Here is a 10756-nt window from a genome sequence, read left to right on the forward strand (position 1 = left end):
GGGGGGGGGAAGGGTGCAGTTTTAGTTCAGAACTGCGAATTCCTGAGCAGTACTGGGGAAGCAGGATAAGGGTGGAGTGCGCGGGGTCCAGTCCGTTCTCCCACTGGGCGGTGACTCCTCCCGGGCAGCCTCAGTTCTCTACTTCCCACCTCCTGGTCGCCCTGCTCCCGGACGCTGTAGGCTGGCGGGGCGGCAAAGCAGGGAGACCGGTGCCCAAGCCACCAGGTCTCCGGGTCCCCTTCCCCGGCCCTGCTCCCTCCCGCCCAGTGTTCCCGGGTCTCAGGCCGAGACTAAGCGGCCGGCGTGGGGAAGCCCCACCGACAGCAAAAAGCCGTCCTCGGCCCGCCAAAGGCGCGATGTTGCAGCTCAGGCGGGGCACGCACCGTAAGAACACGCGAGAGCAGAGGTTCGCCTCCTGCAGTGGGCTAGGCCGCACCGCCCGGGACACTGGCTGCATCTTGCCAGCCGCGGTGGCCGCGGACCGGGGACGCGCTACTCCAGCTGCGGTGCCACTCCCGCTGCTCCTGGAGGCGCCGGCGGGGATGTTGGAGACCGGGCCGCCTCGCTGGTCCGCTGGGCGGGAGCCCAAGAACCACCTGCTTCTCTGGATGGGGAGCGCCCACGGCCCACCGGTCCCTGCCTCCCGGGGTCGCCTCGGGGGCGTCCGCTACTCGCCGCTGCCTCAGCTGCTGGAAGCCGGGTGCGGGGCGGCGGGACGAAGGGGCGGCCAGGCGGAATCTACCTTGGAGCCACAGGGAGGTACGAGTCGAAGGGCCAGAGCAGTTGATGGAGACGGGTAAGCCAACTGCGCAGCACAGTGGGTCGGCACCCAAACGCCCACTTACTCGCACCTGGCTGCAAACTCTACCAAAGTGCTTACTCTGAGACCAGGCACCGACCCAGAAGGTGGAGAGAGGGGAGGCGCAGACTCTGCCCTCCTCTGCTGCTCTGAAACACCCCGTCTTCAGGGAAGACCAGGAGAAAGACGGCACAAGGCATTAGCAGCCCGCCCTCATCATGACCAAACAAGGGTTCGTAGCAGGTTCTCCAGCTGTAACCTAGCAGGATCCTGTGGGGCCTTCCTGGGACAGACACACACACACCCTTATGTCCTCTGCCTGTCTCTTGTTTGTAGAAAAGCTTTAGTCTCCCAGGCCTCCCCTGAGTTACAAAAAGTTGTCTCAGAAATTAACCATTGAAAGAATGTGAACATGTAATAACAAAAAAAATTTAAACAACAGGTCAGCCATGTTACAGGCACAGAACCTTTAGTTCCTCCCCAAAGGACACAGATAGCGTCTGGCACACATTCCTCAGTTGTTTGGCAGATACTAAAACCTCTTGCAGATGGAAGAAGTTAACTGCATGATGACCATGAGCAGGTAGCCTCCAGACCTGCTGGAGCCTAAGGACTGATGCTGATAACCCCTGTGACTCCACTGTGTTAACTCACCGTCAACCAATCAGGACAGTGCACGAGCTGACTGCTGTACTGTGGAAGAAGAATGCCGCCTGCCATATCAGTAAACTAAGAATATTGGGGCGTCAAACCCTCAGCCACTGCAGCCACCCCCAAGTGTGCACCCTGAGGGGATTCAGGATGGAGAAAAAGAGGATACTGGTCCTAGATAGTTGATGTGCATGTCAAAGGAGTGATTTCAATAAGCCCAGACTCTTGCATCTTCACATACATAGGAAAACGCTAGGGAATTCCCTGGCGGTCCAGTGTTAAGGCTCTGCACTTTCACTGTTGTGGACACAGGTTCAATCCCTGGTCAGGGAACTAAGATCCCACAAGCCTCACAGAATGGCCAAGAAAAAAAAAAGTGCTAAATTCATTAACTTCAGATGTCTGGTCTTCTTTAATTAACAGTAATCTTTTGATGCTCTGAAAACTACCTGGTTTTTGTTGCAAAAACTCCTATATATCCTGCCTCCTCCATTATCTCTTGGGAGCAGACCCTTGGAGCTATCTCAAGCTATCCCTTGAGCTACAGGGTTTAAGTCCTCAGAAAGTCGGCTGAATAAAAGATAATTCTCAAGTTAGTACTCTGGACTCTCTCCCCCACCTTGCCTTTAAAAATCCTTCCCTGAAATCCATCAAGGAGGATAAACCTTTCTCTGCTCAGAACTTGGACACTTCAGTTTATCTGGCATCACTGTGCCTTGGGTACAGGAACTTGGGTTTGACAACACAACCTGAGGCCAACACAAAGCAGGATTTAGCCCAGATTATGTTTGCAGAGCTACAAAGACTTAAAGAAAGGTAGAAGAAGATTAGGGGAGCTCAGATGATTTTGGAAGATGAATGCATGCTGTCACTGGGGACAGCCTTTTGGCATCTCACGTTACATTGTGCGAGGGACCTCTGTAAGCTTTTTGCTGCCCTTGAAGATTGGGAAAGGGGAATACTGGGAGAGAGAGACTGCCATATGATTTCTTTCATCATGTGCTCAGAGCCTAGATAAATAACAATGGCACATGTTACAGAAAACAGGTCATGCGCCTTTCTGGGGACCTTACTTCCATTTTAACTCTAACAATGCCCTATTCAAGAAGGTATTATTATCCCTATTGCACAGATGAGAAAAATGAGGCTCAAGGACAGCACTTGTCCAAAGTCTTTGAATTAATAAATGATGAATCCTGATTTGGACTCAAGTCTGAGTCCACTATGGTCTGTCTCACTGGTGGATGGACAGTGTGTGTGGAAAGTACCTAGAATACATGGTTTGAATGAATGACTGTAGGATTGAATGAACAAAATCTTGGGCTTCCACTCAAAAGTGTTTAGTTATTTGTGTGGCTATCTTATCAGCTCAGCAGTTTCTCTTCCCTTTCACCCTAAATGAAGGAAGATCAAAGTTCTTGATGCTTATAACAAGATCCCATTATTATTCTTTAATACTTACCCATATACCTCGGTTAAAACAGTGTTATTAACAATGGCTTTTAGCTTCAGTTATGCAAGATGAATATGTTCTGCAGAACTGGTGTACAGCAATGTGGCTTTAATAGACAATATTGTACTGTGTATTTTAATTTGCTGAGAGAATAGATCTTGAGTGTTCTCAACATAGAAAAGGAAAATGGTTAAGGTGTGAAATGATAATGTTGACTGGCCTGGTTGTGGTGAATATTTCTCAATGTATACGTAAATCAAGTCATAAGATTGTACATCCTAAATATGTACAAGTTTTGATGGTCAGTTATACCTTAATAAAGCTGGCGGGAAATGACATTTAAAGAATGCCTTAAAAGGGACTTCCCTGGTGGCGCAGTTGTTAAGAATCCGCCTGCCAACGCAAGGGACACGGGTTCGATCCCTAGTCCGGGAAGATCTCACATGTGGCGGAGCAACTAAGCCCGTACACCACAACTACTGAGCCTGCGCTCTAGAGCCTATGAGCCACAACTACTGAAGCCCGCGCGCCTAGAATCCGTGCTCCACAACAAGAGAAGCCACCGCAATGAGAAGCCTGCACACCACAAAGAAGAGTAGCTCCCGCTTGCCACAACTAGAGAAAAGCCCCTGTGCAGCAGCAAAGACCCAACACAGCCCCCCCAAATGCCTTAATGTATTCAAACATTTTTAATAAATCAAACATATAAGAATGACAAAATGTTGATAATTTTCGATTGATAGGCATGATGGGGGTTTATTATACTACTTTTTTTTTTTCTTGGCCACACCACGCAGCATGTGGGAGCATGTGGGAGCATGTGGGATCTTAGTTCCCTGACCAGGGATTGAACCCGGGCCACAGCGGTGAAAGCGCCAAGTCCTAACCACTATACCACCAGCAAACTCCCTGAAAATTGTAATTTTTCAATTACCTACTTTCTGGTGTTAGCTGTTTCTCAGATAGTGCAATCCACAGCCTACACCATCAGCCCTCACCTGATTTAGAGCGCCCTGACATTCCCTACCCTTTCCAGCCCTGCAAATGCTCGACTACTAGTTCTACTTCAAAAGATGAAGAGATTTCTTGCTAAAGCTGGACATCTAGTGACTTCCTTTGTCAGGCTTCCCCAAACTGTTCTCCCCAGTCACAACTACCTCAGGACCATAATTAGCTGTCTCCAAACAGCTAAATACACTCAGTCCCTTCAGCTTCTGCTGCCTTTTTTTAAACTAAGATCTTTTGAAACTTCTCAGTGTTCTTTTCTGAACATTAATAAGGTGTTTAAAAGACATATTGAAAAATCAGTGTTAAATTGTATAGAGAAGACTGGATATGAAGCCAGGGGACCAGCGATCTAGATGCATCACTTATTATCTAAATGTCTCAGGTCTAAAATGGGAAATCCCCACTCTTCCTACTTCCTATAGTGTTATTTTGAGCCGTAGAATTTGTGCATGCACTTTGTAAAAACCTAAAATCTAAGGAAACATACAAATAAAAGGTTTGGGGGTTTTTTTTGTTTTTTGTTTTTCATTTTCTTTCATTGAACAGATGTTTAGGGAGTGCCTTCTAGGTGCACGACCATTAGGCCAGGCACAGAGCTTACAAACATGGGGGAGATGTCGTAAGACTTCTTTCTGCACTTGTTTACTGATCTTAAATGGTTCAACACTATAACTAAAAAGACAATAACAAGTGTTAAAGAGGATGTGGAGAAATTGGAACCCTCATACATTGCTGGTGGGAATGTAAGATGGTACAGCTGCAAAGTTACCATATAACCCAGCAATTCTACTCCTAGTTACCTACCCAAGATAAATGAAAACGTATATCCACTTAGATACAAATGTTATAGCAGCACTATTCATAAAAACAAAAAAGTGTATTGGGGGTGGGGGAAACCAAGTGTACATCAGCTGATGAGTGGATAAATAAAATGTGGTATTACATGCAATGGAACACTGTTTGGCAAGATAGACATACTGATGCATGCTATGACGTGATCCTTTTGAATGGAATTCAGAATGTCAAGGGCCTTTCAATAATTGAAAAAGCAATTACTTCGGGTCCCTGCCCTGGCCCTCCCAGATTCAGCTAAACCTTAGGACCTTTACATTCATGAGAGAAGGGGAATCACCCTTGGGGTATTAGCTCAAGACTGGGACGGACCCCTTACTCAGTGGTTGCTTATTTCTCTAAACAATTAGATCAGACTGCTAAGGGATGGCCTCCTTGCCTATGGGCAGCAGCAGCTACTGCAACTCTGCTAAAGGAGGCTGAAAAGTTAACGTTTGGTCAGCCAGTGACTCTATGGACCCCATGTCAGGTTCAGGCTTTAATAAGTTCTAAGGGAACAGAATGGCTATCTCCTGAAGGTCAAGTTCCGGCTATGCTTTTAGATAACCCAGTAGTTACCATAAAAACCTGTCACACACTAAATCCGGCTACCCTGTTACCCACAGAAACAGGGCCTCTGGAGCCTGACTGTACAGAAACTGCAGACGTGATCTATTCCAGTCGCCTGACCTAGGAAGTGAGCCTCTCCCAAACACAGAAGAGGAATGGTTCACCGATGGGAGCAGCTTCATAAGAGAGGGAAAAAGGCTGGTGGGACCCACAGTGACCACCCAGACCCAAGTCATAGAGGCACGAAGCCTACCTAACCCCAGGGACTTCAGCCCAAAAGGTGAGCTGATAGCACTCACCCGAGCACTGGAGCTCGGGACAGGGAAGATCTTAAATGTTTACACAGACTCCCGGTATGCATATGCCATCCTACACACACGGGGCTATTTGGAAAGAAAGGGGTATGCTTACTGCAGAGAATAAGCAGGTAACATGGCTTAAACATACTGAGATGCCTAGAAGCAGCTCGTCTTCTGGGAAAAGTGGCAGTGATTCACTGTAGGGGTCATCAAACAGGGAATATGGAGCTTATAAAGGGAAACGACAAGCGGAAGAAACCACCAAAAGGGCGGCCCTAGAACCAGTAACTTGGTAATTACCCTCATACCTAAGAGGCCAGATCCATCCAGCTACTCCCCAGTCTATACAAAGGAAGCAGCAGACAAAGCCCAGAAATGGGGCTTCAATATGTAACCGAGCAAGACCCTATGGAGCCTTCCAGGATAGACGCCCGCCCTCCTCTCCATGTCCTCTGCCTGCCTCTTGTTTGTAGAAAAGCTTTAGTCTCCCAGGCCTCCCTTGAGTCACAAAAGGCTGGCTCAAGAATTAAAGATTGAAAGACTATGAACATGTAGTAAAAAAAAAAAATTTAAACAATAGATCAGCCATATAGCAGTCACAGAATCATTAATTCCTCCCTGAAGGACATAAATTACACTGTCTGATGCACATCCCTGAGTTGTTTTCTGATATTAGAACCCCACCAGATGGAAGAAATTAATTGCATGATGACCATGAGGACATGGCACCCAGACCACCTGGGGCCAGAGAACTGATGTTAACCACCGTGACACCCCGTTACCTCACCATCAACCAGAGGATTGTGCACCAGCTGATCATGTACGCTGCGAATCTCTCCCTCACCTTGCCTTTAAAAACCCTTCCCTGAATAAAGACGCAGACGTAGAAAATGGACTTGAGGACACAGGGAGGGGGAAGGGTAAGCTGGGATGAAGTGAGAGAGTAGCAGTGACATATATACACTACCAAATGTAAAACAGACAGCTAATGGGAAGCAGGCGCATAGCACAGGGAGTTCAGCTCAGTGCTTTGTGACCACCTAGAGGGGTGGGATAGGGAGGTTGGGAGGGAGACCCAAGAGGGAGGAGATATGGGGATATATATATACACGTATGGCTGATTCACTTTGTTATAAAGCAGAAACTAACACACCATTGTAAAGCTATTATACTCCAATAAAGATGTTAAAATGAAAATAAAAATAAAAACCCTTCCCTGAAATCCATTGGGGAATTCCAGTTTTTTGAGCATTAGCCGCTTGTACTCTTTATATGCACCTGTAATAAATGCTACACTTTTCTTCATCACAACTTGGTGTCAGTAAACTGGCTTTACTGTGAGAGGGCAAACTGACCCTAATTCAGTTTGGTAACGGAGATCTAGGAGGTCTTGGGGAGCTAGTTAATGAACATGAGCAACACTTCTTTCCCCAAACTGCAGCCATCAGATAGTCTAATCAAGGAACTCACTATAGGCGGGAAGCTCTACATAACTTGTTAGTTGAGCTCATGATAACACCCGGCATAAAAAGTATAGTCAGTCTGATAGCTGAGACGCGCACCATCTGCACAATGAACATCCCAACACCAGACCCCCCCAGAGCCCCCCAGATAAAGCCCATTCAGACCAGAGGGACATATTCTGGAGAAGAATGGCAGATTGATCTCACTGTCATGCCGAGAGCATAGGGCAACTTCAGGTATCTCTAGGTGCTAGTGGGCACGTGTTCAGGGTGGGTAGAAGGGTTCCCCACTAGAACTGAAACAGTAGCCAAAGTGACTAAAGTATCACTAAAAGAGATAATCCCCAGGTTTGGGCTGCCAGGATCCTTACAAAGTGCTAATGGCCCAGCATTCCTGTCTCAAGTGACAACGGGGATAACAAGTGCCCTGGGCATAAAATGGACTTTTCACTAAGCCTGGAAACCCCAATCATCAGGGAAAGTAGACCGATCCAATCAGACCTTAGAAGGAACCTTACTCAAGCTATGCCAAGGGACTCAAAAATTTTGGATTAAATTACTCCCAATTGAGCTGCTCCACATTCCGTTAGCCCCAAGGGATAATTTAAAGTAAAGTGCAGTTGAGCTCACCTTCAGTAAACCCACTCCCCAAGCGCAGGAGCCTCCTTGAAATGGAACGGCTCGAGTGTGCCCTCCAGGTAGGAGACACCGTGGTAACCACCCTCCGACCTGCCCCCCCCCCCCCCTTCCAGCCAGAGGACCAGGTGTATCTGAAAACCTGGAAAACCTGCAGCTCCGCAATACCAGCGACTCCTGAGAGGAATGGACCCCACTTGGTGATGCTAAGCACCCATCCGCCCGCCCGGAAGCCGCAGGGTGTCACTCCATGGGGACATGACACTCGCGTGAAGGGGGTCCCGGAGCCCCAACCTCCAGAGGGACAACCTGGGGAAACGTACCCCCCTGATTACTCGTGCGAACCCTTCTTTGACCTAAAGCTTCTGTTCCGAAAATCAACAAAAGTCTGTCTCAGAAGAGCAGACGACTAATTGTAGGAATCAACTGTGCTCAGAGGGGAGCTAGTAACCTCCTTGGCCGGGGGAACCATATACAACACTGACATCATAAAAAAGGTAACAGCCACCCTGGCCACAGTGGCCAACGAGACCGGCCCGGATTTCCAGATGTGACAAAAGTCCGCCGGTATGGTCCTGGGGGACCGAGTTGCCCCGGACCATCCTTAGCTTCCCCGGGGAGGAGGGGGGCGGGGGTCTGTGCACCGGGCAGCACGTGGAGCTGTTTTCACGTGGATGCACGCGGCCTAACTGGAGGAGGCGCGGACAGACCACTGGGAAGGCCGCTTGGCTGCAGAAACCAGGCCGCCTGACCTGGTGAACACTTCTGGAGCCGGGGAAACGCCGGCCACCCTCGCGCCGCTGGGGCTGGGCCTTTCCTGGGCCCCTTAATGACCCTCAGCATCTATAAAACTCCAGACGGCGGTCACTCACAGACGCAACAGTTAGGGCTGGGGCCCCGGGGTCCACCAGACACGGCTACAGGCGGCGGGAGATGTCCTGCTCCTCCCCCCGGGGCCTGACGACCCCACACTCGGCAGGAAACAGCTCCAGGAGCCGGACCAGCGCCCCTCAGGAACGAGGCACAGGACGGAAGCCACAGGAGGGACGTGTCACCGGCAAAGCCCATCAACAAGTCCCGGGGAGGAAACACAGAATCTGGGTCGTAAAATAAAATCTCACCTTTTTTCTTTTCCTTTGTGCTTAGTCCAGCTCGCACCCGGCCCTTCGGAACAGAGTCCTGGCTGTGAAACGGCTGCACCAACACCGCAGCCCAGCGGGCCGTGCGCAAAGAAGCTGCACCCATCACCGTGATTCAAGATGGCAGTGAGGGGGCCGTGTGCAGAGACGCTGCACCCGGCCCTGCAATCTGGAGCATAGCTGCGCCTGACCCACCAAAACTCTGCCCCCCTCCCCGCTCACAGGAACCAAATAAAGCAGCCAGGCGAGTGCCTTCCGGGGGAGTGTATGCCAGAGCGTAAGCTCTCACCTCTCCTTTCTGTCTTCTCTGATCAAAGACTAAAGCTTTCCTTTGCTTCTCATCTGAACTTGGGATCCTTCAATGGGCACCAGGCGGAAGGACTCCTGTTGGGGTCCGACTCGGGAGGTAACAGAACAGGAAGAAATCAAACCCTCTTCTGCCCAATAAAGGTATGTGACATCTCCTAAGGGAGGAGCAGTGGACTAGCTAAGAAAATTATTGTTTTTTTAAATGTGAGTGCAGTCTGCATCGTTCCCTTGCAAAGTGATTTTTTTACTCTTGAAAACTTGTGCCTCCCCTCCTGATAGAAGCCAGGTGAGGTTTATAGACCCTCTTGTTCTATCAGGTCAGAGACTTAAAGAAACAGACACTCAGGAACCTCTCAGAGGTGGGATTCTGGAAGAAAATCCGTTGTCCAGGAGACCCAGGAGCCGGCACCATCAAGTCTCGGCGGCCCGTGTGCAGAGCCGCTGCGCACGGCACTGCGAGCTGGAGCCGTGAGCAGCGCAGCTGAGCCCGCCCCTCGAGAGCCCCGCCCCCTCCCCGCCGACAGGAGCCCGGAAAAGCATCCCTGCTGGTTTGGGGCGGCGAACGTGTATTGTAGACCACGAGCTCCTATCTCTCCATGATCTAACCAAAGAATAAAGCTCTCCTCTCCTTCTGAACCAAACTAAGTCTCATTCTGTTGGTACGAGCAACACGGGGAGGAAGGACTCCTGTTGGGGTCTGACTCGGGAGGGTCAGTACTGGAACCGGAAGCAATCAGACCCCCTTCTGCCCAGTAACGGTGTGCTGACATCTCCTAGACACCTAGATAAGGGAGAAGCAGTGGACTAGCTAAGAAAATTACTGGTTCCTTAAATGTGAGTGCACTCTGCATCATTCCCTTGAAAAGTGATGATTTACTCTTGGAAATTTGTGTCTCCCCTCCTGATAGAAGCCAGGTGAGGTTTATTGACCTTCTTGTTCTATCAGGTCAGAGACTTAAAGAAACAGACACTCAGGAACCTCTCAGAGGTGGGATTCTGGAAGAAAATCCATTGTCCGGGAGACCCAGGCTCACACGAGACCCAGGAGCCAGCAGCATCAAGTGTTTTCTCCTTCAGATGCCCCACTCTACTGACCTGAGCCCCAGGAAACGCCCCTGTCACTCTAAACGGAGTGATTTGGACTTGAGACTTGGCGACTGGTCAGGGGAATGGAGCCTGACGCAGGTGATGAGACCCTCCTGGGGATGAGGTTTTCCTACGAGGACGGGTCTCCTGAAGGTGATGGGTAGAGATTCACGCGAAGAGAGTTGAACAAGGGCCCTCAATAAAAAACCAGGGACAAGAGGAATGGTGTGGACCCTGGGGAGTTCCCACGAAGGGATCTTTCTGCAAAAGGCCCAGTTCTTTAAGTGATTTCCCTTTTAGAATGTGGGAAAACACAAGTTGTCAAAAACTTTAGCTATTTCCCTTCTGCACTGAAATAAATACCCTTTTGAGTTTATTCCAGCTCTTGAGTTAACTGAATTAGAATATCCCTGCCCAGTGCAGTGATGCAGAGACCAGGAAATGAACTCAACCACCTGATGGGTGGACAGACCCATCAGGACCGTCAGTCTTCAATCCTCTCTCCGCTTCCC

The sequence above is a fragment of the Lipotes vexillifer genome, unplaced genomic scaffold (genome assembly GCF_000442215.2).
Source record: "Lipotes vexillifer unplaced genomic scaffold, Lipotes_vexillifer_v1.1 scaffold1130, whole genome shotgun sequence".
Lineage (NCBI taxonomy): Eukaryota > Metazoa > Chordata > Mammalia > Artiodactyla > Lipotidae > Lipotes > Lipotes vexillifer.